This window comes from Pelophylax lessonae (genome assembly GCF_965119305.1).
Source record: "Pelophylax lessonae genome assembly, chromosome: 9".
NCBI lineage: Eukaryota > Metazoa > Chordata > Amphibia > Anura > Ranidae > Pelophylax > Pelophylax lessonae.
Genome location: NC_138776.1, coordinates 141,807,132 through 141,826,796, shown reverse-complemented (window position 1 = coordinate 141,826,796; position 19,665 = coordinate 141,807,132).

Sequence of the window (19,665 nt, the reverse complement as noted above, 5' to 3'; positions counted from 1 at the left end):
TCTCACATAGTTGGGAGTTTCCTTATTTTATTATATCAGCCCTTCCTATCCAATCTATGAATGTTCATGACCATTGTCAGCACTATGCTACATTTTTACTTTTATTTATACATATACATGACAGATTTGGAAGGTGCATTTCCCCACTACTTATCCACCACCCACCTGCCATGGACCCCCCCTCTCTGGCTGCTCTCCACCGGGACCCTTCAGCTCCCGGGTCAGACTTGGCCCGCCGCTTCCACACGGGAATCCAATTTTCCATTGAGTTTCACTAAACTGAGTATTTCATACTCCCTTTGAATAAAAGAAATAGCAAAGAAGTAGTAAAGATTCAAACTCTTTCATACTCCCAACATATTTTTCTTTTGTTAGATATACCTGGAATACATTGATCTCTGAAGAAGGGAGATGTAGCTCCCGAAATGCATCAGATCACTATGTATCCTACTCTACTATTATGGAATCTAAATATCATATCTAGGCTATTATTGAAACTAAGTGGTTACACCAGGATATTTGCCTATATGCGTTGTTTTTTTTTTTTTTGACAATTTTTATTGGGTTTTATTTTTTTACAAATACAGTAACCATAAACAAAAATAATACATACATCAGGATAAACAACAAGAAAAGAGAAAAAAAAAACCCAACACCCCCCCCCCCCCCCGAAGTGTAAAAAAAAAATTATTCATCATTATGCTCATTGTGAATCCAAACTCAGCATATCACACTTGTGGCAAATCCAAGCACACCCACAAAAAAAAACCCCCCACTAAAGAATAATCTAAACAAACGTGCACGTGTTCAAATAATCCCCCCATAGAAGGGGGTAATAAGTAAATTGAGAAGACCCTTCCTTGGGATTTAGTGCAAAATGTGTCTTTCCCCCTAAAGGGAATATCGTGCATTTAGAGGCATAGCCAGACCTTGTAAGACCCCCCTAGGATCTTACATAAAGAGAAAAAAAAAAAAAACCACCTTGAAAAATTGACAACATAAAAGGGTAAGGGTCGGGAGGGGAGGAGGGCACATGCCCATGCAACGCAAAATCTACACCTCAATAGAATTGGAGTACACCTCTGACCCAGTGAAAGATACCCACGGCAGCCACCGAGCTCTAGTCACCTCCTCTGAATTTTTTAACACCGATGTCAGTTCCTCCATCTTATGAATCTCTTTAACTTTTTCGAACCACATTTTCAGAGAGGGAGTCTGAGTTTGTCTCCATAGAATAGGTATGCATGCCTTCGCAGCATTTAAGAGTCTAAGTGTCAGAGATTTTATATATTTTTTTGATGATCCCTTTGTAAGATGCAGAAGACATAGAGCGGGATCATCCTGTATCTCTACCTCTGTCAACTGTTTAATTATTACAGCGATTTTCATCCAAAATACCCTTATCAGGGGACATGACCAGAAGATATGGACCATAGTCCCCACTTCCGATCCACAACGCCAACAACTGTCCGTGTATTTCTCATCCATTTTATGTAGCACCTCAGGGACTCTATACCACCTAGTAAGTATTTTGTAGCCCATCTCCTGGATCTTACAATCCATAGATGTTTTATGAACTGTAGCCAAAATTTTGTTGACTTGCCCAGGGGTTAAGGCTATCTCAAGCTCATGTTCCCACCTCTGTATAAACGAGAGGTGTTGATCTTCTTGCTCTTCTGACAACCATGTATAAAATAAAGATATCAAATGTTTAGGCGGGGCCTTCGAGATACATATCTCTTCGAAGGGGGTTAATTTCCTAGGGACATACCCCCCTTTCTGATATGTCCTCAGGAAGTGTCTTCATTGAAAAATACTGAAATAATCCAGATCAACATCTGGCCATTCCGCAATCTCTTCCTGTGTAGGTATTTGCCCCTTCTTCCATATATCATATATACGAACTTTACTGACATGTGCCAAACTTCGTACCTTTGCGCTTACACATTCCGGAGGGAATTCTGGGTTCCCTAAGATCGGTATCAGTGGGGATGGGCTGGGGGATATCTTAGAGAAATGTTGCATACGTCTGGTTTCCCGTATTGTCGTCCCTATAGTAGGGTGTGCATACACCTCGTCCGCAGAAGAGTATATTGACCTTGGTGCAGGAGGGGTCATTTGGCCCGCCTCGTTTACCTCTAGCCCAACCCATCGTTTAAGGGCCCCATTGCAATTCCAGTCCACTACCCGTGTCAAGTGAATAGCTCTATAATACCTATGAATATCCGGTAATCCTATCCCTCCCCCGGTCTTTGGGGAGGTGCAGGGTCTGTAACCGGATCCGTGGGGATCTTTGAGCCCAAATGAAAGAGCGGAACATCGTCTTAATCTGCTGAAAAAAAGTAGACGGAATTGCAATTGGTATGGCCTGCGTTATGTATAGAATCCTAGGTAAAACATTCATTTTTAGTGCATTACACCTACCAAACCAAGTTAAAAATAGCTGTTGCCAGCTTCTCTGGTCTCCCTTGATCATCCTCCATAAAGGTAGAAAGTTTTTCCTATATAAATCTGAGGGGTCTGCTGTAATCTGGACCCCCAGATATTTTATCGAGCCCTCAGCCCAACAGAATGGGAATGATGTGCGAAATTGGAGTTCCTCTATGCGATTTAACATTGTGCATGTTGTATACAATTTATAATATGGCTATTGAGCTATGCTATGTGTTATTTGAATACATGCTACCACTTTTATTCGTACTACTTGTTTATAAAATGCAATAAAATTATATATTGTCTTACTTATCCATTGTGCAATTCATTGATCTCCAGCCACTAGCACCCACCTCATATAAAGTCCCGCGGGCCAACTTTTTGCTGTTTCTATATGTTTTTGGGATGGAGGCGTGCTTGGGTGGGAACCAGACCATTGCCCCTTTTTGAACATTGCGACTTCCTCAACTTCCTGCTCCTCGACGGCTTGATCAATGACACGATGCAATGCACGCTCCAGAAAGAAGGCATAAGGTACGATGTCACTGATTGCGCCCTGGCCGTGACTGACCAGTTTGGTGATCTCATCAAGTGGCCGCAGAAGTCTGCATGCATCGCGCATCGCGCAAAACCAAATCTACACAGGTGCCACGGTTTTACATGCTTGACGGCCGTCAGAAGGTTCACCCAGTGGGCAGTAAAAGTTATGAGAATTTTAGATTGGAAGCGCAATCCGATAGAAGTAATCTGAGCGCATGGAAAAGATAAGTGGGTGCCACATCCCTAATAGACTAGAAAGAAATTGGTTGGAGAGGCAAGGACTTTAATAATAAAATTGTTATTTTTTTTAAATTTTGGTGCCTTTTAAATGATTAAAATTACATAATAAAATATGAAGAATATGCCTCAAACAGAGGCATTAGTTGGTCGGTGTATCCATACACTTGATTGGTAACAGGTAATATACAGAGTAAACGGTTATACAATATTCTTAATGACATAAATTGAAAATATACATCACATCAAAAGGATCTCACGAGGAATGACAGGAGATGAAGCTGTCGTCCGTCGAGATCGGTTGATGTTGTACTCAGACAATCAGAAGATTTATACAATCATATTGCTCAACATGTTTCGCTAAAATAGCTTCGTCGGGAGCTAATAATGAGATATTCTGTATAGTACTGTAAATTTGTAAAGGGGCAAAATGCCACGATATAAAACTAACAAGGAAGGTGACATGAACATATGCAGGAGCAGAGTAGGTAAGCCATTTCATGGCGGCAGTTCCCCATCCGGTGAAGATGCTTGATTGTTTGCAGGAGCTGATGCAGTGCCCTTGATATACAGTGCTTTGCGAAAGTATTCGGCCTCCTTGAACTTTTCGAACTTTTGCCACATTTCAGGCTTCAAACATAAAGATATAAAACTGTAATTTTTTGTGAAGATATAACAACAAGTGGGACACAATCATGAAGTGGAACGAAATTTATTGGATATTTCAAACTTTTTTAACAAATATACTGAAAAATTAATACTTTGTAGCGCCACCTTTTGCTGCGATTACAGCTGTAAGTCGCTTGGGGTATGTCTCTATCAGTTTTGCACATCGACAGACTGAAATTGTTACCCATTCCTCCTTGCAAAACAGCTCGAGCTCAGTGAGGTTGGATGGAGAGCGTTTGTGAACAGCAGTTTTCAGTTCTTTCCACAGATTCTTGATTGGATTCAGGTCTGGACTTTGACTTGGCCATTCTAACACCTGGATATGTTTATTTGTGAACCATTCCATTGTAGATTTTGCTTTGTTTTGGATCATTGTCTTGTTGGAAGACAAATCTCCGTCCCAGTCTCAGGTCTTTTGCAGACTCCATCAGGTTTTCTTCCAGAATGGTCCTGCATTTGGCTCCATCCATCTTCCCATCAATTTTAACCATCTTCCCTGTCCCTGCTGAAGAAGAGCAGGCCCAAACCATGATGCTGCCTGCACCATGTTGGACAGTGGGGATGGTGTGTTCAGGGTGATGAGCTGTGTAGCACATCTCTCCCAGCAAGGAGTTTTGTCTCCAAGGGTTAGAGAGGCTGGATTCATCCTTTTTTTTTGGATAGTGTAGGACCCACTGACAATGGTACTTGTCAGTGGGTCCTACACCTACTTTGACGTAGTGGTGGGCTTGAGCACAATATGACCATGAGCACCCCCCCCCCTCCCCCACACACACACCTGTACTCTGTGTCCACTATCAAGTAGATATAGGAGGAGTCCCTTGTTGTGCATTAGCACATCTCTCCCAGCAAGGAGTGTTGTGTTGGATAGTGTAGGACCCACTGACAATGGGGTACTTTGATGTAGTGGTGGGCTTGAGCACGATATGCCATATGGTGGGACCAAATGCCCATTTTTATTTATGGATTGTCTTCATATTTGATAGTCATTTCTTTTGCATGTGTGCGCTATTCTTTTTTAACATGCATGTCGCTTGGTTCATAGCTGCACCAGCTTTAGAAATACATGTTCAGGGTTTGCTCCCCCAACTTTTAGCTTGCTTATTATGTATTCGGTCTGACCAGACTTCTGAGGTTGAGCACCCCACCCCACCCCCCCCCCCCCCACACACACACACACACACACACACACACACACCTGCACTATCAGTGTCCACTATCAAGTAGATATAGGAGGAGTCCCTTGTGGTGCATTAGCACATCTCTCCCAGCAAGGAGTGTTGTCTCCAAGGGTTAGAGAGGCTGGATTCATCCTTTTTTTTGGATAGTGTAGGACCCACTGACAATGGGGTACTTTGATGTAGTGGTGGGCTTGAGCACGATATGGCCATATGGTGGGACCAAATCCCCATTTTTATTTATGGATTGTCTTCATATTTGATAGTCATTTCTTTTGCATGTGTGCGCTATTCTTTTTTTAATATGCATGTGTTGCTTTTTACGTTAAATAACGTTTTGCATTGTTGCCAAAAAGTTCGATTTTTGGTTTCATCTGACCAGTGCACCTTCTTCCACATGTTTGGTGTGTCTCCCAGGTGGCTTGTGGCAAACTTTAAATGACACTTTTTATGGATATCTTTAAGAAATGGCTTTCTTCTTGCCACTCTTCCATAAAGGCCAGATTTGTGCAGTATACGACTGATTGTTCTATGAACAGTCTCCCACCTCAGCTGTAGATCTCTGCAGTTCATCCAGAGTGATCATGGGCCTCTTGGCTGCATCTCTGATCAGTCTTCTCCTTGTATGAGCTGAAAGTTTAGAGGGACAGCCAGGTCTTCGTAGATTTGCAGTGGTCTGCTACTCCTTCCATTTCAATATCGCTTGCACAGTGCTCCTTGGGATGTTTAAAGCTTGAGAAATCTTTTTGTATCCAAATCCGGCTTTAAATTTATACTATATTAGATTTTATACGGAGACTTGATTACACACAGGTGGATTCTATTTATCATCATTAGTCATTTAGGTCAACATTGGATCATTCAGAGATCATTACTGAACTTCTGGAGAGAGTTTGCTGCACTGAAAGTAAAGGGGCTGAATAATTTTGCATGCCTAATTTTTCAGTTTTTTATTTGTTAACAAAGTTTGAAATATCCAATAAATTTCGTTCCACTTCATGATTGTGTCCCACTTGTTGTTGGTTCTTCACAAAAAATTTGTTTTATATCCTTATGTTTGAAGCCTGAAATGTGGCAAAAGGTCGCAAAGTTCAACGGGGCCGAATACTTTTGCAAGGCACTGTGTGTGTGTGTGTGTGTGTGTGTGTGTGTGTGTGTATATATATATATATATATATAGCTTTATCGTGCATTTAAGTTTAACCAACTCTAGATGCATTTACCTACAAGGATAAAGCTTTGCATTTTTGCTTACCTACTCTGGTCCTGCATATGTTCATGTCACCTTCCTCATTAGTTTTATATTGTGGCATTTTGCCCCTTTACAAATTTACAGTACTATACAGAATATCTCATTATTGGCTCCCGACTAAGCTATTTTAGCGAAACATGTCGAGCAATATGATTGTATAAATCTTCTGATTGTCTGAGTACAACATCAACCGATCTCGACGACGACAGCTTTATCTCCAGTCATTTCTCATGAGATCCTTTTTGATGTGATGTATATTTTCAATTTATGTCATTAAGAATATTGTATAACCGTTTACTCTGTATATTACCTGTTACCAATCAAGTGTATGGATACACCGACCAACTAATGCCTCTGTTTGAGGCGTATTCTTCACATTTTTGATGTAATTTTAATCATGTAATAATAATTTTATTTTTTTAAATTTTGGTGCCTTTAAAGTCCTTGCCTCTCCAACCAATTTCTTTCTAGCAAAAGTTATATACCTTCCCTGCCCGTGTTTGCTAGACCATGTGTCTGTGGTCAGATGTATCTTGGTACCGACACTGTGTGCCAGAGATACATTCACTTGCCGCTGAACATGGCCATACAGCTCTGGAATGCCCTTCTGCGAGAAATATTTCCTGCCTGGGACCTTCCATTGTGTTCCAATGGCCACAAATTTCCGAAACGCCTCCGAGTCCACCAGTTGATATAGCAGTAGTTGGCGGTCTATCAGTTTCGACAAGCCAGCAGTCAAACGTTGGGCAAGAGGGTTATCCGGCGTTTTACGCTCCAACATTTGGGCCACGGAAGCCTGCCTTTTTCCAGAACAACGTGAGGATGGCATGATGGAAGGTGGAATGGAGGACAATTGTGAGGAGAGAGGAGAAGAGGCTGGACGGTGAGAGCCTGGAGTGTGGCTTTGTGGGTTCTGACAGCGTTGCTCCCACTGGGCTCGGTGATGGGAGTTCAGGTGCCTTCTTAAGGCGGCCATCTCTAGGTGAGTGTTGGGCTTACTGCGACTTATGCGTTGACTGCAAAAGCTGCAGATGGCAACACTGTTGTCAGCAGCAGACACATTAAAAAAAACCACACTGTGAAGCCATGTTCCGGCATCCTGGGAGTGCCAGATGTGACTGTACATGGTTAATGGCTCACTCCTGATACATTTGCAGTCTGCTTTGTCCCTCCTGTGCAATGCAAGTTCTGCCTGCTTCTCCCTATCTGCTGGTCCATCTCTCCCTCTGAACTCCCCTCCTCTTCCTCTCTTGTGGCCACCCATGTGACTTCCATAGACACATCATCATTCACGTCACCTTCTCCACCATTAACATTCAAGATCTCGGAGTAGGCAGCAACAGCAGGGACCAACCTCCTTGGGCTGATCTGGGTACTGTCGTCAGACTGCTGAGTGGTGGCTGTTGCTACCTCCTCTTTCTGATCCGATGCCAACAATGGCTGCGCATCGCAAATGTCTTGTGATGGATCGGAAAATAATTCCAGTGACTCAAGCGGAGGGTATATGGTGGTGGTGTCTTTGGGAGTGCACACAGCAGAGAGTGAAGAGGGTGCAGATAGAGAGGATGAGGAGGGTGCAGAAGAGGAAGGCTGAGTGAGCCACTCAACCAAGTCTGGTGCGTCCTTTGACGTAATCGAACGCACCTTCTGAAACTTTACACTCCTGCCCTACCCCTACCACCCCTGCGGAAGGGCCTGCCTCTTCCTCTGCCTGTCATTTTTTAAATTACCCTGTGACAAGTCTCTAGAGAAGCGCAGTATATGTGGAACAAGGTATATAACACCCCACTTTAATCTGTGGTATTGGGGGGCCACTGGTTTATCACACCAGTTCTACAAAAAGTTGGCCAGTAACTGTTGTCACTGTGTAGCACAGTTAACGCAGAAAAAGAGGCCAAATTTTTGCAGGACTAAAATACACTGTTATTTAAAGTATACTGTTAAAAACACCCCACTTCAATATTTGGTATTGGGGGGCCACTGGTCTATCACACCAGTTGTACAAAAAATTGGCCAGTAAGTTTGGCACTGTGTGTAGTAGAGTTAACGCAGCAAAAGAGGCAATATTTTTGCAGGACACAAATGCATTTATAAAAGTATACTTGGATAACACCTCACTTCAATATGTGGTATTGGGGGGCCACTGGTCTATCACACCAGTTATAATCCTTTTTTAAAAGTGCTTTTGTCACGGTTTGTAGTATTGCTGCAGAAAGGCTCAACACACCAGTCACAATGCTGCACAGTGAACAATACAAATCCAGTATAATATGCTTTCTATATTAGAAAGTATATTTTATGTGTATTACACCCCTATATAGTGCACTGCACACCAAAGAATAGTACACCTATACCAAATACTAGTCCTTAAAAGGACTTTTGTGGACCTAACAGAGCGATTTGTGTCACTGACGATCTGTCCCTGGTGCACACAGCCAACCTCTCCCTACACTGACAAAAAGCAGAATGTGAAATGGCTGCCAGGTCAGGTCTATTTATAAGGTAGGGGGTATGTCCCATGTGCTGAAATGTTTCAATTGGCTGTCCCGTTCCACCTGATGGCTGTGTCATGAGTCAAAGTTCTCCCCAATGTAAACTAATATGGCCGCTGCGAAAAACGCCATATGTTCGCAAAATCGGCGGGCTGCGAACAAGCAAAGTTCGCCGCGAACCGACCACCAGGCAAACCGCAAGGCCATCCCTAGTCCTTAACATTTAACAATGAGACAGGCACAATCCACATTCCCTCCCAATACACAAACAATAGGACAAGGCTGCCAGTGACAGTCTGTGTGTCTCTCTCACATTGAAGCTGGAATACACTTTAGCATCACTTGTAAATACAGACCCCATTTGAAGCAATCCAAACCAGCAGTCTTTCACTTCCAGTGTAAAGTGGGAATAAATCTTCATATTTCTATATGAAGATAGCGCTGACAAATATTACTGTCCCATCTGAAGCAATCAAAACCATTAATTTATCTGTCTTTTCACCTCTAGTTACGGTGAATACCGTCACAGTTGGCCTTTTAAAAAATGCTGCAGATATTCAATGTACAGGGAAGTTTTTCTTTTACTACACTATTGTTTTCCTGTCAGTGGATGATATAGTATATTTAGAAACCACTGACACCTGCCACAAAAAGCACAAGAGACTTAAGGCCCGTACACACACGCAGATCGTCGTCATACAAACGTCGGCGGACGAAAGATCTGCCGATTGTATGCGTGTTAGTATGGTGCCTCCGACAGATGTCTGCACACAATCTGCGGACAAGAGTCTTTCTTGCAAACATGAAAATTTTTGTCTGCAGACACCAGAACGGACGATTGTTCGCCTGTCAGTACAGAAATCAGCCGACAGACCGCAGATTTGCAAGACTGGGCATGCTCAGAAAATAAAAAACACAGGGAAAGTTAACCATTACATGACATCACTTCTGCAGTCAGCTGAAGTCTGCGGACAAAATTCTTGTGCTGTCCTTGTGCTGTCTTTGCACTTTTCAACAGACACCGACATCCCGGGGAGAAAAGACGAACATTTGTATGACGACGATCTGCGTGTGTGTATGGGGCTTTACTCTTTCATTGTAGTCAGGGCCATTTTTAGACACTGGCGGAGAAAAGATTAAGGGCTACTGCCCATACCATCATGTACCTCAAGGCAACAGGTATTTGTCATGCATTAGCAATGTTCCTTTACCAATAAAATTAGAAACACCTTAAACATAGCTGGTTACTCCTTAAAGGAGAACTCTGGTCCTGTAAATATTTTAGATCTATAAAACTATTTATATCTATAAATCTATTATTTAGATTTAAAATATGGGTATAGTTGCGCTAAAAAACTTAAAAAGTAAGCGATTAAACGCACAATAAAATAATTAACAAAGCAGCTACACTCAAATCATACACTGAGCATATGTATATAACAAAAAAGAAATAAAATATGTAGCGCTAAAACATTATGACCTTGCTGGACGCCTACATGGAATAGAGGACATTGGCTGCTACCTTGCTAACCGATTTGGAAACAAGCAGGTCGGCGTGTGATTCGCACACTATACCCTTCTCAAATGTGAGTGCTATATATCTTTGCTTTACATCCAATAAAGTTTATGGAAATTACTGCACTATGAGGGGTTTTATTTCCTTCTTTTGAGTGGCTCCCTTAAGGTATACTGTCAAGGTATCCATTCTGGGATTCATCTTTGTGAAGAGGTCCGGTCCAATTCGTCACCGAGTGTGTTGCAGTTCTATGATAGTTCAAGGCCCAATATACATAACTATCTGGTAAGCGTGTTTTGAACACTCCTTTTGGTGGTGGATTCCTTTCACTTTACTGCAAATTGGTGCCGTGCAATATCACTGGTGGAAATGGACTTTATTTATGGACTTTGTTCATAATGTTTTAGCGCTACATATTTTATTTCTTTTTTATTATTTAGATTTGTTCAACTATTTCTATAGCCCTCCAATTTTTTTTTTTTTTTTTTTTTTTATAGCTTTGCATATAAGGATGAAAGTTTAGAAACTGTCAAGTGTTTTAGTTGTGTGCATGTCTATTGGGAAATTCATCCTCTTTTCTTTCTGGTGACCATTGTCAGTGGGACAGTGATGGGAAATCCAAAATGCTATGACTGACACCGTAACAGTAGGCAAAGGGAAGTCTTACAATGGGAACACCTACAGCTTTGGACACACTTTTTTAAACCAAAATAATTTTTTTAAAGTTTACTTAATATAAATGGGTAGGTAGTGGGTAGCATTCGGGAGGGAGGGGCCAGAACTAGCAAACTGGAATCTGGTCAGGTTTTGAAGGTCCCTTCCTTCCATGGCAAATAATATATCAAAATAAATCTGTAGGTACATATTAATGTAAATATCTCATCCATGGGGATTAATATTCTCTGGTTATCTTTAGCTGGTTAAAGTGAGTGTTAGGGCCTTGTTTGGCATAGGGCCTTGTTTGTGCTATGCCAATGTCATGAAGGCTAAAGCAATTGGTTCACTTTTATCCCCATGCCACTTTCTTTAGTTGTTGTGAATGCAAAGCCCTGTGAAAGCTACAAGTCTTCAGAGATGAAGCCCACCCAGTTCAACTCCCCTACCCTAGTTCTGTTACCTGGTTCAGTCAGATTCCCCCTGATAAAGGGAACTGCTAAAAAGCTAGATCCTCCTGTCTCCATCCATCCTGTCTCATTCTGGTACTGAGTGTAGCAGTGGAGGACTGGAAAAAACATTAAGTATATGCTGTTGTGGATGGGGCAGCTTAAAGCAAACCAGTTGCTTTATTCTGTATGGGCAAAGTATAGGTTTTCCTTTAAAGATTAATTTCAGCCCAAACACTTTTTTTTTTTTTTTGATGGGGGGGGGGGGTGGGATAGAGGAAGAATAAAGCTTCTGTCTCGTTTCATTGCAATCAATGAGATACATCTGCATCCTGTGTGGTCTTTTCTTCTTCTTTCCAAACAAGGTTCACTGACTTGGGTCTTGATCCTCATGTTGCCCCTCTGGACTGGCAGTGATGGGAATATTGGCATTATAAGTAAACGCCGTTACTAACGGCGTTCTTTTACAGTAACTAGTAATCAAACTAATTACTTACCCCATAGTAACGCCATAAAATGCTGGCGTTGCTATAATTGCAGTGTAACATCCATCCCCATCCAGTGATTATTGGTGGGCAAGCAGGGGGCGGCCACAATGACAGTGAGTGGAGCTGTCAAATTTAAACATTGATGTCGGGGTGGGCAGGGCTGGTATGCGGGGCTCTGCCCCTTGTTCCGTACATAGACAAACAGCAGCTGCCTGGGAGGAAGGTGGCAGGGGGCGGGACCAATTGTAACTACTCTATCTGCACACAGTGGTATATAATAAACCTGAATTATACACGGCTGTGGGTGCATATACAATTGTTACAATCGGTCCTATCCCCTGCCACCTTGCTCCCCAGCCAGCATGTCTTCTAGAAAATGTCAGCACCATACCATACTAACACATGTGAATGGAAAATCAGGAACTTTACCTTCAGTGACAAAGTACACTGGGGACCGCTTTGGAGAGTGCACCAATCTACATGCAGGAGATGCTGGTGTTGCTGGCACTTGTTACCTGGCAGATGGAAGAAAGAGTGCCTGAATGCTGTGTAATTTCAGGGGGGGTTCTGAATATTCTTTCCTCTAGACAGGCGAGTCAGATAAGATGGTGATCTGAGCCTGACTTTCCATCCCTTGGCATCGTTGGCGATATGTGTATAGTGCACCACTACCAGGGTCAGCCTTGTGTGTTTCCAGTGGGTAGTGCATCCCCCTCTATCACTCAGGTATAAGCACTGTGGGATCTTCTTTTCTTTTTTTCTTTATGCTTATTGAATTGGTGGGGTCCCACCAGAAGTTTTTACTGGGATTCTTCATCAGAGCATTTCTTTATTTTAGAGCTGCCTATTTTATTCTGATTAGTATTAAACGAGTATCCCTTTGTCTGTTTTCTTTCTTGTTTTATTTGGTTTGTGTATAAGATGTGCAGTGGTTTCCCTAATGTGGTACTAAACCCCGAAACAAAAAATAATATATCAGTTTACTAATTCTTAAAGCAGAAATAAAGTTCCATTGTAAGTCAGTGTGAGCAGGCAGGCATTCATTGCAATAAAGAATAAGAATTGATTCTATTTAGTGTCCATTTCATTCATTTAACATTTAATATTGGGGCATACAAGTTATTTGACCTATTTGATTTTTTTTTTTTTTTAAAGTAACGCAATAGTTACTTTCCCTGGTTACTTTTTTTAATGATGTAACTCAATTACTTTTTGTGAGAAGTAACTATAACTAATTACTTTTTTAAAGTTACATGCCCAACACTGTGGACTGGTTGGCCCAGAGAGCAGCTTCTGCTTTTGTATATATTGTAAATATGTAAATCTATGAAAACAATGATTTTCTGGAAAACAAGTTTTTTTTCTAAAAATCAGCCATTGCATGTCTTCCGTGTGTACAGTGGAATATTGTTTGCAAATATATGTGATTATGTTAACCTTATTTCCAGTTGAAAATTGTTAAAAATGCATTTAATGGAAAATGCACATAAAATAACAGTTAATTTTTTGCACTGGGAGTGCCTATATAGAGTATATTTAGCAGAACTGTAACTGCTGTATCTGTCATGGTTACACCCATGAAGCTTAGAACTAGTTTTTCTGGAGACATAATCTGAGCACAATACTGGGTATGACTAGTTATGCTGCATTTACTATAAGACACGTGGCATATGACTTAGTAAACAGGAGAAATAGACAAAACACAACGTTTTTAAAGATTATTTTCTTTTTCTTAAATGTCTCTAGGCGTAGCAGTTCTAGAATTATAACTGGTCAGTAATTTAAGGACAATCAGTTTTCTTTTTTTTTTTTTTTTTTTTTTTTTATCTTGGGTTAATTGGTATTAGTTATTTTTTGAATTATTGTAATATGTTACTTGCAAAAATAACAGTATAATATTACATGGGATTGTAATTATATCTTATTGTAAAATTGGTGATGAATAAAGTTGAATATTAGTACAGTGGTGCAGAAATTGGCAGCTGATACATTTGAAGATCATTTATAGTTACATCAGTTACAACAGTTTGGGTGTTTCCTGAAAGATGATCTCCTCCATTTAACTATAATAAAACACGTTTGCCCAGACAAAGAGCAGTAAGAGGCGTTGAATAAGCCATGACTTGGCAGTAAGATCTAGTATTTGTTAAGGAGTTTGTAGCATAGTGACCTTAAAAAGAAGCAAATAAACTCTCAGTATATTTGTACTGCGTATGTACTGGAAATGTGCAGTGAATAACTGTTCTAACCATCTCTATCCTTAATCAAATGCACACTTCAGACTCTTGGCATAATTTTATGAGTGCTGAACAGTATTGACTATTACGTAATATACAATAAATGAATGTGTAATCCCTCGCGCTATTGAGTTCAAAGTAAAACCATAAAATTGTGATAAAAATCCAAACACACTGATTGTTAGGACCAATGTGCTCATACCACGATGGTGATAAATTAAATATTCTGCCGCAGCTTATCTTAAAATAAATAAACTAAATGGTGAATATACCCTTCAAACTTAAAACACCAAGATGTGCAATATTCATACATAAATGAATAAATAATCTGTGAATTTCCTTAATATATCCAAAGAGATAAGTGGAATTGTATATAAAAATCAATTATAAGCAATGTAAGTTCATAAAAAGTCCCACATAGTGCTGAAAAATTATGCTGTAAAAAAAGTGTAACTTGATGCAATACTTTCAATGCTCTAAGTCCCGTGGATAAGAATTAATCAAATCAATATTGTGACTCCCGTGAATAAAAATGAATCGGAACACCTTGATATCCACCACCAATGTGACAACCACTCACCAAAGAATATTGCCCCCCATTCTCTTGGTGTGGGCTAATGTGCTTGCAGGGATTATATCACACCAGTCCTCTCTGGGTTGAATACCAATCTTTAGTTTCCTCCTCCAAAAGTCTCCCGTGTAGTCATATATAGAGAAAAAGAAAACCTCCACTAGTGTGATACAGTTTTTTAAAACTATTTATTAAAACATAAATCCCTCTTCCATTGCACTTACAAAGATGCAGAGAAAATACACAATGGTGTTTAAATAGGGGATACAGAGTGTTCCCCTGGTCCTCACCATCTCCACGCTGGTATAGGGAACCGTCCTCCGTTCCTCTGAATGATAGTCCGATTTGCCGTGTAGCCACGCCCAACGCGTTTCGTCACAGGGGGGTCCACCCCCCCTCTAACGTAGTCAGAATTAATGAAATGAGTCGTGGCGTGGCTACACGGCAAACCGGACAGAAACCTTCCAAAATAGTTGATTCAATCCTGCCTCAGAGTTCCTTCCTGCAAGACCATGCAGAGCACGCACTGTACAACCTTTAAAGAAACAAGTCAGCTCCTGCTTCCTATGTACACTGTTGTGGCCAGTCAGTTATATCCTATGGCTGAGGCTGTAATCTGGACAGCTGGTCCCCTATTAGTACAGACCAGCTTTCTGCAAAAGCTGTATAGGGCTGGGCAGGGCTGCACAGAACTCAAAGGTTAGACTACAGGCAAATATTTTTCTACCTTGGCTTCAGTGAGAAGGGTGGGGAAAACATTTAAAGAAAAACTTTAAGAAAAGTGAACTGGTACTTTTAGAGGATTTTTTGTCATTTATTCATAGCCTAAACCGTTTGTCACATACCTTTTAAAGAGTGTGAGCTGATGAGGCTTCCTCTACCCATCCTGTTCAATACCCCCTGGAGTTGGTGACAGGGTGTAGCCAGACGAGGATTAGCACAGGTGCCTGCAGTAGGTCCTTACACAGTGGGTGGTCAGAAAACAATGTGAATACTACTGCGATGCTGAGAATGCTTAGACTGAAACTTGTGCAGAATGCTGGCACACAGATGTAGCACAGGAATTTGCAGATGCAGTAATCAAAGTCATAGTCAAGACAAGCCAGGGTCAGCAACAAGCAGACAGCAGAGGTACCGATTCAGAAGACAGGAACCGAGTCAGAACCTAGGCCAGGGTCGATATCAGACAGGCAACAGAAGAACAACAGCAGGCAGAGGACAAAGCCATGACACAAGCCAAGGTCAGTTACAGAAGATAAGGATAAAGCAGAGTCAGGAGGAAATTGGGTCAAGCACAAGATAACAGCATAGGCATGTGCATGGGATGTGCCTGGGCGCACCCTAATACCAAGGCACACGACACGCTCCAGGGCCTTTTTCATGTTAAAAGGTGTGAGTACTTTTTTTCGTCACTTCTGCTGATTGACACTGGTGGCTGCAAGTGGTACTATTTGTCATGTAGATGTTTAACTCCTGTGAGCACTGCAGCCACTGGCCACGGAGTAAGCAGGCAGTCTGCAGCATTTTCCAATGCTAATTCTATAGTTCCAGGCTACAGCATCCTTGACAGCTGAATATCACTCCGCCGCCTGCTGTCAGGGATGCTGTAGCATGTGAACTACAGAGGCAGCATCAGACAATTCCTGACTGCTTACTCCACAGCTGTGGCTGCAATGCTCACAGGAGTTACCCACCATCCTATGCCTTATGTTGCCAGAAGAAAGCTTCCCAAATTCCTTAGGCAGCAGTTGGGGAAAAACTCGGTCTCTCCTTGGGTTCCTGTTTGGCTGAGTTGGAGCTTTCACAGCTCCAGTACAGGTGGACGGAACAGGAAGAGATCATCACAGTGCAGCCTCCATCACTGCTTCCTGGCCAGCACATACCAGAGCTCTCTCTGGGGCTGAATGAACATTTCAGAAAACGCATGGCAGCTTTTACATGTGAGAGACTTCTCTGCCTTTTCCACTATACAAGTCTGTGCTGTAAACCTGCCCTACACTTCATAGGGCAAGTTTTCTGAAAGAGAAAGTAACATTCTTGAACAGGTTAGAAATTACTGGGGCTTCTGAGGTGCTACATAGATGGATTCCACATACACATGTTATCTTATTAAAATCATTCTTTATGTTTTCATTTGTCCAACCGGAATATTGTTCTACTTTGATGTGCTTAATTTTATTGTTTCAATGCTCTGTAACTTCCAAATATTGTTGACTTACTATACCTGTATTGTTATATACGCTTGCATTCCATGCTCCGCTAGAACAACTTTGCCTATTCTTTGTATTTTCTCTTGCAAAAACCAATAAAAATCTTTGACACAAAAATCGTTCTTTTTTTAATACGATATAATGGTTGTAAATGTGTGTGTGGGCGGGGGGGGGGGGGGGGGTAACCTATTTACTTACCTGATTCCAAGCTCTCTTCCTTCACCCAAAGCCTTGACATCATTGCATATCATGCTGAAGAAAACTTGAAAACCTTGTTCAATTAGTGGCCTGCAGCACTAATTAGTGTATCAGTGTATTCTGACAGTAGGGAGTCCCGCTGTCAGAATACAGTGTCCCAGCAGGGGGGATTCCTGTATCCACATCGCTTGTGTAGATGCAAGAACCTGTCAATTAGTGATCTGAACAAAAACACCTGTGCATGTATAACCACTTCAGGCCTGGTTTACATCTATGTATTTTTTAGTGCGTTTTCAGTTTTAAAGAAACATGCTACAGTCAATTTAACATATTTTCCCATGGGTCACGTTCACATCTGTGCATTGTATGGAAAGGGCCAAGGACCAGCAGGTTGTATTTTTGACTCCATAGACTTTAATAGATCAAAAACATGTATTGTAAAATGCACCTAGAATATGCATCAACTGCAACCTGCATACGTGTGATCCAGGTCTAAAGGATGACTTCACCTTTTAGAACATGTTACACCTATATACTGGGTGTAACATGTTTTAGTTGCTCTGTTTTAGTTGCTCTCCTCTGCACTCCCACCCACACAGCCCACACAACCTCATCATTAAAGGAGATGTACAGCCAAAGCTCGTATGAATCACAGGAGTGCAGTTCGTTCTGCACTCCTGTGACCCGTTTTCAGCAGAGAGTGGTCTAAAGTCCACTCTCTGCTGACGTCACAGATGTTGGTCCAGGCACCGCGTCATCATGACCATGGAGTTGGGATCCGCTAGGTGCCTGGACTGACACCCAGCTCAGCTTCCCAGCGAGGCACTGGGAGACTGAGCTGCGCCATCAGCGCTCTCCACAGCCCAGCACTCCAGTGAGAGAGGAGGGGGCAGGGCAGAGAGCTGCTCACTGGGAAGCTGTCAGAAGTGTTTGATCACTCAGTTCTCAGTGCAGATGCTCCGGGGGACAGATGTAGCATTGGACTGATGCTGCCTCCACCTAGGTAAGTGTAACTGGGGGAAAAAAAGAGAAGCCCATACTTCTCTTTTAATTCATAGGAATCTGTGAATGTATAAACTACAAGTTCAATCTACCACTGCAGCAGAAAGACTTGTAGTTTAAATAAACTGCAAGCACACAGATCAGCACGCCTGTAGTTCATTTACACTTCCTACAGCTCTGCAATGACAGCCATAGAGAGGTACGGGCACAGAGCTCTAGGCAATGCCTGCAAGAGTCTGCTGATTGTGGGCACAATATTTTGCAATCTCCGGTTTTAAAAAATAATAAATTCACCAGAATTAAAAAAAAAAAAAAAAAAAAAACAAATAACAAAAATATGTGCATTTATGATTTTTTTTAATAAAAGGTGTTGGGAAAAAAAAAAGTATTTATACCTTAATCCTTTGCCCCTAGACTAAACCAGCATTTCACCCATGCAGTATGGGGGGCCCTACTGGAAGGATATATTTTTTATTATAAACAAGAATGTCAGAGAAGGCACTTGGGTAAGGCAGGCACATAAATTGTTTTTTTTTTTTTTTTTGCATATATGTGAATGTTTGCGTGTGTATATATACATATATACCGTACTGTGTGTGTGTGTGTATGTGTGTGTATATATATATATATATATATATATACACAGACATGCAGGTGTGTTTGAGTTTTGGGGTGCACACCCTAATGCAATAGGCTGTGTACACCTATGGATAACAGTAAGCAGGTCTGAGCACGACAAAAGCTGAAGACTACTCAGCAATTTTCCTTAGTTCTGCTGTGCTTTAAAATAGCCCTCAAGAAGCCAAACGCCAGTGCCAGTCAAGTTAATTTATGCAGGCACAGCCTTGATTCTATGCACTGGTTCATGACCTGTATTATGCACATATGCAGATTTTAGGGCACTGATATGTATGTACTCAGTCTTCCTGGAACCTTGTTTTCTATATTAGAGCAGGGAAAAGTTGGATCCATCTTCATTTTTTTTTTAGTTGTCTGGGTTCATATTTAATAGATTTTCCCTAACTTCCTCTTTGGACATTGGGATTTCTCCCATGGACAGACAGTCAAAACACATTTTGTAATGTGCGTGAAGAAGGGTTTTGACAATTTGTTTTGCTGTCTGTGCCTTCTTGTCCTGATTACAATCGCTCCCCTCTATTTCTTGTCCTGGTATTACAGGGACAGAAACAAAGAAAAGTCTACTGACAGCAATAAAAATCTGGTAAAGATGGAAAAAGGTAAAGTTTTTATCTAAAACTAGAAAAAACAGTATGGCTGGAGTTAAGTTTTAACAGGGTAAATGACTGTGAGTATCATATCAGTTATAAAAATTCACATACTTACACTACTCAACCCCCAAAAATTACCCCCCCCCCCCAAAATAACTCTATTATTGATTTCATTGGGATCATTAATGTGGATGAGCTGACAGTTTTCCGTGTTTTCAACCAATTCTATGTGGTGTGCAGCTCCATCAGTGCAAAGATGAGCAATGTACTGCTGTTCAAGAAGTGATCATGATGGATTCTCTGTTCTGCC